At 41.0% G+C, this 16,477-nt stretch overlaps 1 long non-coding RNA gene across 1 annotated transcript; it reads right to left on the bottom strand.

The window, feature by feature from the left end:
* Positions 1-6,729: 6,729 nt before the first annotated feature.
* On the bottom strand, positions 6,730-15,040 carry LOC124790970. The gene is made up of 3 exons (XR_007016424.1): positions 14,928-15,040; positions 10,493-10,707; positions 6,730-6,791 (listed from the first exon to the last, which is right to left on the bottom strand). It is a non-coding gene; the product is annotated as an uncharacterized LOC124790970 (long non-coding RNA).
* Between the last annotated feature and the right edge of the window lie 1,437 nt (positions 15,041-16,477).

Below are 16,477 nucleotides of genomic sequence, written 5' to 3'. Positions count from 1 at the left end.
TCTGTCAACTTTCAACAGAACAATGACTTTGTGAGTTTATTATCTGGGCGTATCATAACGCAAAATTATTCAGCCCATGCGTACTAACACAGTTAGACTTTAATCTTTCATGTCGAGGAAGGGTCCAGGAGGACAGTGTTCCGTGCTCTCTGACAACAGCTGATCAGGCACCATCAGACGTGAACCCCGTCTAGCCTGCAGCTAAACTGCCAGTAAGTGGAAATCTCTGTTCAAAACTTGAGCCTTCTTTGACACTGTTTTTCCATTGTATTTTCCGAAGGAATACCGACTACTGAAGTAGTGGCACTTACTGTATGATGTGTCTCAGGACACTGTGATATAACCAAGGATAGATGGAGTTTTCAGCAACCGGCTGGACCCAATGAGGCCACCGCTATGGAGTTATAGAGATGGCGAGTTTAGTCGCAAAATGTTGAGAGGGTAAAGACGGTGAATTTGGACGCACAGTAAAAGTTTTTTTTTTCTTGTGAGAAATGTCAAGTTTTAGGAAGAAGTACATAGCAGCTGTCTTGGAGTCAAAGCATTGTCATATACAAAGTTAAGTAGGCGATACCATCATGTCAACGATGCAGCGCGCACTATACCTCCATAAAGGAAAAGTGCTTCAGAAATATGCTCAAATTAGTCTTTTCTAATCCAATTCCTTATGCTTTCTGTTTCCACTATGGAAATCTCTAGATTCTCATTTTGTTGTTTTCCTCTCATTACCAACAGCGTTGACATCCAACGACACAATCTATGCCCCATTTGCACAAAACTGGTGTCATTTTTCTTTGTCAATTTCACTTTATGGTGTTTAGCAAATATATTGATGCATGAGAAATTTCTTCTCACAGTATGTTATTACATGTTATTACACATGTTATTACACATGTTATTACACTTGGATGGTCAGCGCAAAGAGGCTTTTAACCTTGTTTACTTATTGATATAGCATATGCAGCAAATTAATAAGATACTTGTGTACCTTTTTACTATACTTATGTATATTTACATATGTTTATGTAATTTTAACCAGAATCCACTGTAACCATGCATATAGCATGAAGTTACACAAATCCCAATTCTATTTTGTTGGTCATCATTGAATAAACCAAATTGATTATGCATACCTATTCCCCTTTATTCACTAATGTATATCCTTTTTGTGACATTTATATTCGTCAGTGCTCATTCTGAATCCCATAACTCTCTACTCCAATCCAAAAGTTTTTGTGCAGCATTGTGTTGTGCTTCCTGCACAGCGCACATGCACCCTGCATGCGGAATTTGACAGTTGTAGCAGCCTTGGCTTCGCTTCTCAGCTGCCATGTGCAGCTCTGACGCCGTGCTGGCCTTGAAAGTTATCTGCCATGCGCCGTTCTGACCTATGGCACCACTCTCAGCTTGCCACCCCATTTGGCTTTTGTTGCTTATGCCTTAAACTGGCGCTGCACACAGTTTTCAAAATTTGAAGTTGTGCTTCAGTGCTATTCACTTTTAATTGGTGCACAATCACCACTGCTAATGTTTTTGCTACCTGGAAGTTATTGGTCCAAAGTTATCAGAATACTTGTTTGTCAACTCAAATTTTCAATTTTTTTTATTGCTCCAGAAAGATTCATACATCAGGAGAAAATTATGATATTATATCGATCAGTACGTTTTTTTCTGAAGTACAATGAGCTATGTATCTTTGAAAAGTTGTTTCTTATTATTTTGTAGCATTAACATAATACATCCTGAATAAAGTAGTGTTCAAATTATCCCAGTTAACCACCCATTGTTGTTTCATATATATTCTCCTTTCTTTTAAAACCAAAGTTCACCAAATCCTAAACATGTTGTTGTAACTTGGCTATTCAAAAATTACCCAAAGCATGGCCTTGTAAATGGTGGTAAGAGAAAACGTGGCCTATTAGTCATGCAGAATCAACATTTAACTAAACTAAATTCCTCCTGAGCAGGCCATGAAGGCCCAATGGTACTGACCGACTGCCATGTCATCCTCAGTTCATATGCTTCGCTGGATATGGATATGGAGGGGCATGTGGTTAGCACACCACTCTCCCAGCTGTATAGAATCAACATTTGGAGAATTTGGGCAATCTATTACTATAATTCCCTACCTGCCTGTCTCAATACGTCAGGTGGGACCAAAGGCATTATTTGGAATTGTAACTCTGAAAAAATTACACTTGATATCCCACATTTTCTTTGAATGTAAGCTGCTTGGAGAAAGGTACGGAAAGAGTGGATGAAAACAACCATTGGAATACAATGTAAACCTGCTAAGAAAACCAGTGCTGAAGTTGCTGTAGGATATCCTGGACATCATGTAAACAATGTATCAGTAGATTCTGCAAGTTGGAGTTATCATACTGACAGACTGGCGGTTCTGAACTAGTTGCTTTTTAAGATTATAGGCTTATCTTTTTCCTCCATCATTGGGGGCACTTAGAAAACATTATGAAGTAACGAGAATAAGCAACCAAAGCCATTGTCAAACTACGAGAAAGACAAAGCTGAATATATGGATCAACTTAAAGTAGAAACAGTGTTTGAACCCCAACCATTGACACTGGAGATTGTGTAACCTTTGAACCCCAACCATTGACACTGGAGATTGTGTAACCAGAACTGTGAGTACTGCAGAAGGATAGACGAAAAAAAGGACAATGGCAGCAATTACAGGACACTAGTGACAGCTTGTCCTTTAAATAAAAATTCATAGGCTTTTATATCGACACTGCTTCCTCCAAAACATGCCTACAACTTGAAAATAGCAGTCCAATCTGGTTACATGAATGAACTTAATCCTAAGTAAATAACCATGATGAGGAAAAAAGGCTAAAAGTTATATTATTGTCGTACAGAATGAAATAGCCCTGATCAGCCCTCCCACACAACTTGGCCATCTGGCTATTTAGAGTGAAAATTATTTATAAAGAAATTAATTTCATCATTATTAAAATTAGCTACCACTGTAATTTTCAAAAGTTTTTTTAGTGTTAATGTCAAGTTAATTACCCATCGAGAAAAACCATACTGCATTTAGTATTATAGTTTATTCTTGTTTCATACATTCATAAATAGAGTACTGACAGAGTGTAATGGAACAAATTGATTTCTTGAAGTTTGTGAAAGCACCATTGGTACTGTTTTCTTGTTTTCCAACAGAATGGATAAGACTGGGCCACCTAGAGACCCTGCACACCAGGCAGCCCAACTGTGGCAGCCGAGTGACACTGACAGGGGATGTGGGGTACAAAAGCAAATGTTTTGTATCTGCCTCACAGGCTCCACATACTTGTTGTAGCAACCAAACAATTTTGTCAGCCAGATGAAAATTCAGGAGATATTTCATTCATTCATAAAATAAATCCCTACAAAATCCTGTGCACTGGCCACCTCTGCTTGTGGGATCGGGTGACACATACAGTGTCTTTGAATCTATAGCCATTCTTTCTTGCACTTAATTTTGTATATTACAACATTCTTTTAATAAATCAATTTCAAATATTGTTGGACATACATTAGGCAGTGAAAAAACTGGGCCAGAAAAATCTTTCATGTGCCTTGAAATAGGCTGCCCTACTTTACATTATTTGTGCCATGCGTGGATAATGTAAGTTGGGTTGCCTTGCTTATGTTGCATGAAATATTTTCCATCCCAGTTTTATTTTGCTCACCCTGTATAAACTGCCTACCGCAAGTCAATCAGTAGTTACAGATTTTTTGTTTTTGTTTTTGTTGGTTAAAATCCATCTTTCATAAGAATGCATTAACTTTCCAGATAAACCAAAAATCTCATCTGTGACAATTCCATCTATACTTCATTGACTCTGAGTGCTGTTCTTAAAGTAGAGGATGAAGTTAATGTCTTCTTTTACTTTGAATTTCTTATGTGGTTGAAGGTAAACAATTATAACATCTTCCACATCCATCTCATACCACTTGCTTTGCACTCATTGTCGTGACAAGTCATCAACTGGCTGCTTAGAAGCTGCTGCTAAAATTTTTGTTTCTGAAAGCTGGGCTATCTAATGCATGGGGACCCATAGTGTTTCGGCAGCCCGGTTGGCGCTGCCAGGTTGCAGAAACTGAAATTTTGAGCAGCCAGTTCCCAGTAGCCAGCTGACAGCCAGTTGTGACCATGTGTCTGAAACCAGCATGTTGAGATGAACTCGGAAAGTGTTACGAGTGTTTGTCTTGTAAGAAACACAAAGCAGTAGACATGCGATACACCAAGTACTTCTGGGGCAATACTCAGAGGTCATACTTAAAACTTATTTCAAAGCTCTTCAAAACTACTGTGTATGTTGTTTTAACTACAGAAGAATTTATCAAAAAAGTTAATGCATTCTTATGAAGGAAGAACATTAACTAATGACAAATTAAGCTGTAACTACTGATTGTCTTGAGCTAGGCAATTTATACAGAGTTAGCAATAACCTATTGGGAAAAATAAAACACTTAATTATTGGTACAAATACTCAGATGTGTGCTTATATAACTCTTATCATTATCTTTTTTTATTTTGAGAAAGGTTGAATCATTGACAAGAGGGACATGGGACCAACAAAATATCATGCATACATTTGGCTGTAGTGCATTGAGTGCAGAATGGGTGGCGATCAGGTGAACTCAGGACAACAATGTGGCAAGAAGAGTAAGCATGGATCCTTCCAGAAGGACTATACCATGAGAATATTTTAGAATTGTATAACTGGCTCTGATGAACAGATGGATGATAACACTCAAAATTCAAGCAAAGGTTACTGGCAATGTGTCACCACAAATTTCCAGGAATAGATTACTAGAAGCTGTATAAATACCTTGAGTTACCGTGTGTATCACAAACAACAGAGACCTGCCTCATGCAGAGCCAGAGACAAATAGTATATCGAGTGTCATTCTGTGATGCTCAGCACTGGGTCTCACCTTTGTTGTGTGACAGTTAGATTAAGGTTGACATGTCTGTGGATGACATGGTGAGTGGACACAGGAAGCAGAAATTCTCATGACCCATACATGTAGTTCATACCACAAACAACTTAGGAATGTGTGGGTCCTTGACTGACTTGCCAGGTTCTCCTGATTTGTCACATGTAAAACACGTCTGGGATGTGATGGCAAAAATATACTTTCATACTAGTCTCCAGCCATCAAGTGACATAAGATGTGTTTCAGGCACAGTAAGATATTCGTCAAGATTACATTCAGAGATACTGTATGCTTCCTTGCCACAACAAATATGTGGTTGTATTCATGACCTTGGAGGTCACAGCTCATACTAATGTTGAACATGGACACCAATTCTGAATGAAATGAAAGTTTTATCATATAGTATCTGTATATATGATGAACATCTCTGCTAAGTATTATAAATATCAGATTTGTGCTCCATGTGTTGAAAGTCATCACTAATATCCATCTGGAAGGCAAAATATACCTGGCTGCTATGACAAGTTGTGGAGACTGAGGCAGCCACAGCACATTTGCTTTTGTCTTGCTGTCACTATGTGCAGCCAGCTGGCTGCCATGCAGTTGCCTAAGTTGTAATGGCTGCTGTCATCGAGAATCCTTGGCTGCCTGTGGGTTGTCACTTATGAGCTGTCAGTGTTGAACTGGCAGTTGTACCTAGGCTGCCCAGAGTGCCAGGGACCTCGAAGAAAAATCACATCCATGTTTGAAACATACTCTCAGCAAATTTGACAGAAGGTTGAAAACACAACATTAAAAGAAGGAAGATGTACTAAATTTCACCAATTTTATAGTGCCATGAAAGATACTATATGAAATATGAAAAGCAAATAAATTATTCTGCAACTAATTTCAACATTAAAGTCATCATCTAGCAGCCACATTTTAAAAATATTTAATATATTTATATATAAATTTAATACAATTATTTAGCTTTGTGAATGTAGGTGACCATAGGGTATGGCATGACATCTTTAAGCTTAGAACACAGTCTCTCATTTAAATCCATTCCAGAATTAAATGAGCACTTTTCAGACAGTTTTTACACCACACACACACACACACACACACACACACACACACACACACACACACACACACCTCTAAGTATCAAGCAGAGCAAAGAGAACAACTTTGCATCTATGTTGTACAATATGAATTCTTTAATGCATCATGCTAATGGAAACTAATAGATACAGCATTTTATGTGTGAAGTGATGTGCTTTGAAAGATAAACATAAACAAGGTTATAATACTAATCATCTCAAATGTAATACTGAATTATTTTAGCAAACAAAACATATCAGATGTGGTATGTTGACCACAGTGAGTCTTGTCTGAAGTGAAGAGCAAGTTAATATATTAAGAAATTAAAATATATCTGTTAAGGTGCGGAGTCACAAAATAACTGTGATGCAAATATGGAGATGTTCTTGAAATAATTGCGAAAGTACAAACTGCAAAAATTTGATGTACATTAAAATGAACCCGCTTGTGCAGGTGTCTTTATTAACATAATAAAAACATGTTGTCATACAAAGATCTAAATAAGTAATTTACATGTGGTCAGAAAGGCATTATAACTGAAGCTGGGTTCTGTTTATACAAACCAAAGCCTTCTGGTCTCAAACAATGGCTGTAAATGAGAATGACAATCAACAGTGCACTGTTTCTTCTGCATTGTTTATGTAAAGTAAATTGCAGATGGAATGTCATAATATAAACGGACCAAATCCTTCTGGTCTCAAATGATGCTTGTAAATGAGAATAACAATCAACAATGTACTGCTTCTTCTACATTTTTCCTGTAAAGTAAATTGCAGATGGAGTGTCATAATACGAATTGGTTATCACACAGTGAAAATAAATCATATTATATTTCCAGTTGTACTATAAGCTAATTAAACCATGAAATATATCTTTCATTGCCAATACTGCTAAAGAAATTTCGTTCTATTTTAAAAATACATAACAGTTCTAAAGAGTGTCAAAGCAAAATTTAATTGAGAAAATTAATAAATTATGAGATTGGATTGGTGGTCAGTATTTAAAATAAGGAAGAAAAATGTATGGTACTGATGATAGAAAAATGTAAACGTGATACACTATATGGCTTTTGGAACTAGCTGAAGGAGAGAGAGAGAGAGAGAGAGAGAGAGAGAGAGAGAGAGAGAGAGGATTGAGAAAGGTTAAAAAGGAAGTGCAGGTTATGCAGTCCTCAGGCCGCACTGTTAGTAAACATAGCGTACAGCGCATGCGTAGGTGAGCCACTCTGTGATTTTCGGCAGAGGGCATTTGAGTATGGCAGCATCTACCTGCAAATCATTGCGCATGCATGATTTCCGCAGTTGAGCATTCTACGCGTGCGTGTTCAAGAAACAGGACGTCGACTTGCGGGTACCATCAGTCATACCTAGCCACCAGCAAGGTTGGACTACCTGAATATGCCAGAAAGCTGCTCCAAGGAAATATTGTGGAATTTGCACAACATGATCCAGCGGCATATGCGTGAAGACTATTCACAACATATCCTCCAGGAAAGCTTGAAGAGTCACATATTTTGTTCTACACTCATGCTCATAAATTAAGGATAATTGCAGCATGTGGTGCCACATAACATGGCACTACACAAAACTGGTGCTAATAGCATAGGCACATAGGGAACACACATGACGCAGATCTGTAAGTCCATGGTATCGTTGATAATTTGAGAGAACCACCCCGAAACACGTGCTACAAAATGCCACTGTTTCCTGCACATGTACCCCGACATCAATATGGGATATAATCACCACACACATGTACACATGCTGCACAATGGGTTGGCATACTCTGGATCAGCTGGTCGAGCAGCTGCTGGGGTATAGCCTCCCATTCTTGCACCAGTGCCTGTTGGAGCTCCTGAAGTGTCCTAGAGGTTTGAAGACGTGCAGCAATACGTCAACCGAGAGCATCCCAGACGTGCTCGGTGGGATTTAGGTCTGGAGACCAGGCAGGCCACTCCATTCCCCTGATACCTTCTGTTTCAAGGTACTCCTCCATGATGGCAGCTCGGTGGGGCGATGTGTTATCATCCATCAGGAGGAAGGTGTAACCCACTGCACCCCTGAAAAGGCGGACATACTGGTGCAAAATGACATCCCGATACACCTGGCCTGTTACAGTTCCTCTGTCAAAGACATGATAGGGTGTAGATGCACCAATCATAATCCCACCCCATACCATCAAACCACGACCTCGAAACAGGTCCCTTTCAACGACATTAAGGGGTTGGTATCTGGTTCCTGGTTCACACCAGATGAAAACCCGGTGAGAATCACTGTTCAGACTATACCTGCACTCATCTGTGAACACAACCTGGGACCACTGTTCCAATGACCATGTACTGTGTTCTTGACACCAGGCTTTACGGGCTCTCCTGTGTCCAGGGGTCAGTGGAATGCACCTGGCAGATCTCTGGGTGAATAAACCATGTCTGTTCAGTCGTCTGTAGACTGAGTGTCTGAAGAAAACTGTTCCAGTGGCTGCAGTAAGGTCCCAAGCAAGGCTACCTGCAGTACTCCATGGCCATCTGCGAGCTCTGATAGTGAGATATCAGTCTTCTTGTGGTGTTGTACACTGTGGACATCCAGTACTGTAGCGCCTAGACATGTTTCCTGTCTGCTGGAATCGTTACCATAATCTTGAGATCACACTCTGTGGCACATGGAGGGTCTGTGCTATGACCTGCTGTGTTTGACTAGCCTCCAGTTGCCTTAGTATTCTACCCCTCATAACGTCATCAATATGTGTTCCTTGAGCCATTTTCAACACACAGTCACCATTAGCACGTCTGAAAACGTCTGCACACTCACTCGCTCACCATACTCTAATATGCACCAACACACCTCTGTGTATGTCTGCCAGTGCCACTGTGCGACGACCACAGATCAAATACACCGCATGGTCATATCCCATGGTGATTTAAATCCGCAAACCAGCCACCAGAGCATTGTTTCACCATGTATCAGCATTATCCTTAATTTTGAGCATGAGTGTATCTGACGAGCCAAAATTTCATCTGAATGAGTAGTCGATAAACAAAACTTCCAATATTACTTGGACATTAACTCGTAACTCATTCATAAAATAGCCTATGATAGCCCATATTTCATTGTCTAGTGTTGTTTTTTTGCAGAAAACAGCAATCGGCCTGTGAGTGTCAATGTCAGGTGGTATGCTGCCCTGATTAACAATTTGTTCCTTCCACCTTTGCAGTGACATTGCTGTCTAAATCATAATTTCAGCGATCTGGGGGTTACAGCATATAAGTTCCCTAGTTCAATGACAAATCTGAGATGCTGCTTTCCACATCAATTTGTCTCACAACCTTGTAATATCCTATGGCTGGTGAGATCATGTGGTCTTCTAATCTCTGATTTTCTGTGGGATCATCTCAAGACCAAAGTACTTTCATGGTGACTCAGCAATACCGAAGAGATGAAAGCCGCAATCCTGGAAGACATAGAGACCATTCCTCAAGAAATGATTGAGAATGTGAAAGGAACTTCTGTGAATGTCTTCTGCACTGTATCGCCAGTGAGGGCAGCCATTTGTGTGACATACTTTAAACTTGTGTTTGGGTTTTTGGTGATGGCAATGAGTGGACAACAGGTATCTGTCATCTATATTGGTATAAATGTTCACTAACCCTCTCATAAGCAAATGAAAATGCACTACTTCCCATGGGCCTTCCTGTACATCTTGATGGTCCGTCACCTACTTAAATAATACTTTTTATACATTACATTTTGCAACATATTATACAAAAACACAGTGGTACACATTTTTGTTACCATTTGTTGGTAGAGTACCTAATATATAGGGTGTAAACTATTACTATTTACAGTGTAAAAACATGGAAGTCAAGGCAAACAATTTGATAAAAGATTAGAGTGCAAGTATTAAGGGTATCGATGACCACTGGTGTAAACTATTACTATTTACAGTGTGCAAACATGGAAGTAGAGGTGAACAATTTGATAAAAGATTAGAGCACAAGTATTAAGGGTATTGATGACCACTAAGTTATCGAAACAAATAATCATTTGTTTCTATTTGCAACTGAGAGTGTTGAAATAATACTGTAGAGATATTTCACTTTATTACACAAAAACGCGAAAAAAGGCAACATGTACTAGATGTCTTTTAGTAACCTTAAGCAGTTTCTGTGCCTAGGTTACTGCACGCCCAATTTCTTTTTCACACTAGAGTTACGAGCCTCGTTGATTCAAAAGCTAGTCAATGGTCTACTGAAATATATCCCATCTCATCACCTGTATGGAAAGCAAGGTACTGAGGATCCAGCTCCCTTTCAGGATCTGAGAAGAGGAAAGCAACATAAAAATGCACTGACACAAATGATACTGTTACATGTTCCAGAGCTGATTATACATGTAGTGGAGTTGGGGGCTCAGGTGTAATATTGTCAACAGATAAATATTACAACAAAGTGTTGCTCTCTTACCTTGATGCTTACAGGATGAATACGTCCAGCAGTTACGCAGAGAAGGCACTAGGTTGTCAGAGAGCAGCGGCCTTTTTCTCGCCCTTTTTCTTCTTACCCTTATTGTCACTACTTTTACGCAATGAAGGGTTTGGGCCGTAACACTGCACCTCACGTGTACGTAACTGGGGCGGTCCCTGTGGTGGTGGGAAATTGCATGGAGCGAGGAACTCGACCTGCAAACAAAACCACATCTCGTCTGAGATGAGATACAGCAATTTTGCTACCCGTTAGCTCCTCACAGCATTTCTCTCATGGAAATCCAGTGGTATGCTCTTCATGCAACCACTGTTAAATGCAGCTATTTATTGGACTAATTCAAATGTACATACGTATCACAGTCGTACTCTATTGTTCACACTTAGGTGAAGTGGTAGGTTCAGCAAAAAATCATTCTAAAATATATTCATGCAATGACAAAATAGATATTTTTAACATAATGCCGTTGATCCATTGAGATTCTTTTTTTTTTTCTATTCCCTCAGAAAAAAATTGTTACCAATTCTGCAAAATACTTGTTTAAAGGGCATATAACTATTGTGCCCTTGAAATTTGCTTCCCTTCGAGCCATTGAAGTCAGGAAACAGGAAGGTTCAAATGGAAGAATTTTTTGGTGTTTGAGCTATTTCGAAGCCCAGTTCGTGTACTTTTGCAATCACAGTGACTGATAGCTGAGTAGATGAGCAAGGGCATTGTTCTATAGTGCTGTTCATGTAAGAAGATGGGTTTGGGGCAATACACAGTGACAATGGGTTCTTTAGGGTATGCATAGAAAATTTAGCATTGATTTTCATATTAGGTAATTATGGTGAGTGTACTTGGCCGCTTTAGTTTTCACTACAGGTGGCAACAGGCAAACATGACGAGTATGATCTTAAGAAGTCACATCAATAGTTTTCTAAGCATTTAAATTGTTTTAGTGAGAGAAGTAGAAACAGTGGCCCATTGTGGTGCTTATCCTGGTGTTGCCACTCGTGGTGTACAACGGCTGGAGTAAAGGTGTGAGTCAAAGGTAAAAACCATGTTGCAAAGTATTCACTATTCCTGTCTGTACAGAAGGCATCACACACCTGCCTTCTTACTTGTACACTACACTCACAAAATATCATGTTTTGCATGCTAGTATTAGTCACTTCTGCCTCCACCAAGCAATTCGAGTACTGGTGCGTGGGACCCTTATTGTTGAAAAATCTCTTTCCTCCCAGATGTTCTTTTAGGGTGCCAGAAAGATGGAAATCGCACTCTGTTTCCTTCAAAGAGTATTGTTTTACATTTTTCTCTCCTTGCTGAATAATTTCATTAATACTGTTTGCTAAGACAATCCGTTCGTCATGGTTCAGACTGACTATATCTGCAGCCTTCTGCGTATTTAATATGAGGAAAGCGAAACATTAGGCTATCATTATCAGAGTCTAATGAACTAAGAAGCCAAAGAAGTGCTAGCAGACCAAATTTTCTGATGTAGGCAAGAAACCAAGCAGAAATTACCTCAAGTAAAAATCAACCAATTGTTAACGAACTGTTTTTTGATCTTAAAAACAAATCAGATTGTAAATATTTGTCATTATAGATGGCTAAGTCAAAACAAGGCCCCGGGAGTAGACAACATTCCATTAGAACTACTGCAGCCTTGGGAGAGCCAGTCCTGACAAAACTCTATCATCTGGTGAGCAAGATGTATGAGACAGGCGAAATACCCCCTGACTTCAAGAAGAATATAATAATTCCAATCCCAAAGAAAGCAGGTGTTGACAGATGTGAAAATTACTGAACTATCAGTTTAATAAGTCACAGCTGCAAAATACTAACGTGAATTCTTTACAGACGAATGGAAAAACTGGTAGAAGCCGACCTCGGGGAAGATCAGTTTGGATTCCGTAGAAATGTTGGAACACGTGAGGCAATACTGACCCTACGACTTATCTAAGAAGAAAGATTAAGGAAAGGCAAACCTACGTTTCTAGCATTTCTAGACTTAGAGAAAGCTTTTGACAATGTTGACTGGAATACTCTCTTTCAAATTCTGAAGGTGGCAGGGGTAAAATACAGGGAGCGAAAGGCTATTTACAATTTGTACAGAAACCAGATGGCAATTATAAGAGTTGTGGGGCATGAAAGGGACTGCTGATTGATAAGGGAGTGAGACAGGGTTGTAACTTCTCCCCGATGTTATTCAATCTGTATATTGAGCAAGCAGTAAAGGGACCAAAAGAAAAGTTCGGAGTAGGCATTAAAATCCATGGAGAAGAAATAAAAACATTGAGGTTCGTCGATGACATTGTAATTCTGTCAGAGACAGCAAAGGACTTGGAAGAGCAGTTGAACGGAATGGACAGTGTCTTGAAAGGAGGATATAAGATAAACATCAACAAAATCAAAACGAGGATAATGGAATGTAGTCGAATTAAATTGGGTGATGCTGAGGAAATTGGATTAGGAAATGAGACACTTGAAGTGGTAAAGGAGTTTTGCTATTTGGAGAGCAAAATAACTGATGATGGTCGAAGTAGAGAGGATATAAAATGTAGACTGGCAATGGCAAGGAAAGTGTTTCTGAAGAAGAGAAATTTGTTAACATCGAGTATTGATTTGTGTGTCAGGAAGTCATTTCTGAAAGTATTTGTATGGAGTGTAGCCATGTATGGAAGTGAAACATGGACGATAAATAGATAGAAGAGAATAGAAGCTTTCTAAATGTGGTGCTACAGAAGAATGCTGAAGATTAGATGGGTAGATCACATAACTAATGAGGAGGTATTGAATATAATCGGGGAGAAGAAGAGTTTGTGGCACAACTTGATTAGAAGAAGGGATCGGTTGGTAGGACATGTTCTGAGGCATCAAGGGATCACAAATTTAGCATCGGAGGGCAGCGTGGAGGGTAAAAATCGTAGAGGGAGATCATGAGATGAATACACTAAGCAGATTCAGAAGGATGTAGGCTGCAGTAGGTACTGGGAGATGAAGAAGCTTGCACAGAATAGAGTAGCATGGAGAGCTGCATCAAACCAGTCTCAGGACTGAAGAGCACAACAACAACAACAACAACAACAACAACAACAGATAACCTCAGAAATTTCTCAATAGTGTTTACCGAACGGAATGTCGCCTTCCCTCCAGGTATTCCTATTTGAGTTCCCAAGCGTCTCTGTGACATTTGCATGTTGTTCTCATCTACCAGTAATAAATCTACCCCCCTTTGAATTGGTTTGCTGTCTTCCTTTAATCTGGCCTGCTTGAGAAAACTGACGTTCAGGCACTGCTATAAGAAGAAAATGGACGAGGGGAAGTTCGGAATGACCTCTTGTGAGGCCAGAACTGGTGAATTTAATGAACAAAGTAAGAGCATATGGACTATCAGACCAATTGTGTGATTGGATTGAAGAGTTTCTAGATAACAGAACGCAGCATGTCATTCTCAATGGAGAGAAGTCTTCTGAAGTAAGAGTGATTTCAGGTGTGCCGCAGGGGAGTGTCATAGGACCGTTGCTATTCACAATATACATGAATGACCTTGTGGATGACATTGGAAGTTCACTGAGGCTTTTTGCGGATGATGCTGTGGTATATCGAGAGGTTGTAACAATGGAAAACTGTACTGAAATGCAGGAGGATCTGCAGCGAATTGACGCATGGTGCAGGGAATGGCAATTGAATCTCATCGTAGACAAGTGTAATGTGCTGCGAATACATAGAAAGGAAGATTCCTTATCATATAGCTACAATATAGCAGGTCAGCAACTGGAAGCAGTTAATTCCATAAATTATCTGGGAGTATGCATTAGGAGTGATTTAAAATGGAGTGATCATATCAAGTTGATTGTCGGTAAAGCAGATGCCAGATTGAGATTCATTGGAAGAATCCTAAGGCAATGCAATCCGAAAACAAAGGAAGTAGGTTACAGTATGCTTGTTCGCCCACTGCTTGAATACTGCTCAGCAGTGTGGGATCCGAACCAGATTGGGATGATAGAAGAGATAGAGAAGATCCAACGGGGAGCAGCACGCTTCGTTACAGGATCATTTAGTAATCCCGAAAGCATTACGGAGATGACAGATAAACTCCAGTGAAAGACTCTGCAAGAGAGACGCTCAGAAGCTCGGTACGGGCTTTTGTTGAAGTTTCGAGAACATACCTTCACCGATGAGTCGAGCAGTATATCGCTCCCTCCTACGTATATCTCGCGAAGAGTTCATGAGGATAAAACCAGAGAGATTAGAGCCCACACAGAGGCATACCGACAATCCTTCTTTCCACGAACAATACAAGACTGGAATAGAAGGGAGAAACGATAGAGGTACTCAAGGTACCCTCCGCCATACACCGTCAGGTGGCTTGCAGAGTATGGATGTAGATGTAGAATACAACAAGAAGAAGACGCATTGATGCGGTTACCTCGAGCCCAGAGGAGCTGCTGGTTTCGAGCGTGTAGCTGGAGGAGGAGGAGGACGAGGGCCGCGGCACGGTGAACTGCAGCGGCTCGTTGACGGTGTCTCCGTGGCCGGTGCGCGCCGGCTTGACGGCGACCGTGTACTGGCGGCCGCGCCGGCCCAGCACCAGCGTCGGCCCCAGTGGGCCCAGGTCGGCGGGCGCGCCCATCTGGCCACGCCGGTGCGTGCGCGTCGCCGTGCTGTGCGCCTGCTGCGGTGTCGCGCTGTGCAGCCGCAGGATGCGGCTCACCGACCGCGTCACCGCGCCCGGCTTCCAGTTGGGCCGCGCCTGCAAGCGCCGTCGCTACCTTCACAACCTGCTGCAGCCGAAAGTTCCATTTTTGCTATCCTATGGCCTGGGCTGATTTTGATTGCCACAGTCTACACTGAGGTGACAAACCGTATGGGAAAGCGACATGCACATCCCAGATGGTACTATCGCGTATACAAGGTATAAAAAGGCAGTGCCTTGGCAGAGCTGTCGTTTGTACTCAGGTTTCCGATGTGATTAGGCCGCACAATGAGAATTAACAGACTTTGAACGCAGAATGGTGGTTCGAGCTAGACGCACGGGACATTCCTTTTCACGAATCGTTAGGGAATTCGATATTCCAAGATTCGCTGTTTCAGTAGTGTACCAAGAATACACTACTGGCCATTAAAATTGCTACACCAAGAAGAAATGCAGATGATAAACGGGTATTCATTGGACAAATATAATAGAACTGACATGTGATTACATTTTGTTGCAATTTGGGTGCATAGATCCTGAGAAATCAGTACCCACAACAACCACCTCTGGCTGTAATAACGGCCTTGATACGCCTGGGCATTGAGTCAGACAGAGCTTGGATGGCGTGTACAGGTACAGCTGTTCATGCAGCTTCAACACGATACCACAGTTCATCAAGAGTAGTGACTGGCGTATTGTGACGAGCCAGTTGCTCGGCCACCATTGACCAGACGTTTTCAGTTGGTGAGAGATCTGGAGAATGTGCTGGCCAGGGCAGCAGTCGAACATTTTCTGTATCCAGAAAGGCCCGTACAGAACCTGCAACATGCGGTCGTGCATTATCCTGCTGAAATGTAGGGTTTCGCAGGGATCGAATGAAGGGTAGAGCCACGGGTCATAACACATCTGAACTGTAACACATCTGAACTGTAATGTCCACTGTTCAAGGTGCCGTCAGTGCGAGCAAGAGGTGACCGAGACGTGTAACCAATGGCACCCCATACCATCACGCCACGTGATATGCCAATATGGCAATAACGAATACATGCTTCCACTGTGCGTTCACCGCGATGTCACCAAACACGCATGCGACCACCTTGATGCTTAAATAGAACCTGGATTCATCCGAAAAAAATGACGTTTTGCCATTCGTGCACCCAGGTTCATCGGTGAGTACACCATCGCAGGCGCTCCTGTCTGTGATGTAGCGTCAAGGGTAACCAAAGCCATGGTCTCCGAGCTGATAGTCCATGCTGCTGCAAACGTCGACGAGTTGTTTGTGC

The sequence above is a fragment of the Schistocerca piceifrons genome, chromosome 1, assembly GCF_021461385.2.
Source record: "Schistocerca piceifrons isolate TAMUIC-IGC-003096 chromosome 1, iqSchPice1.1, whole genome shotgun sequence".
Taxonomy (NCBI): Eukaryota; Metazoa; Arthropoda; class Insecta; order Orthoptera; family Acrididae; genus Schistocerca; species Schistocerca piceifrons.
The sequence above is the reverse complement of the archived record's forward strand: the minus strand, read 5'-3'. Positions and strand labels throughout refer to the sequence as shown.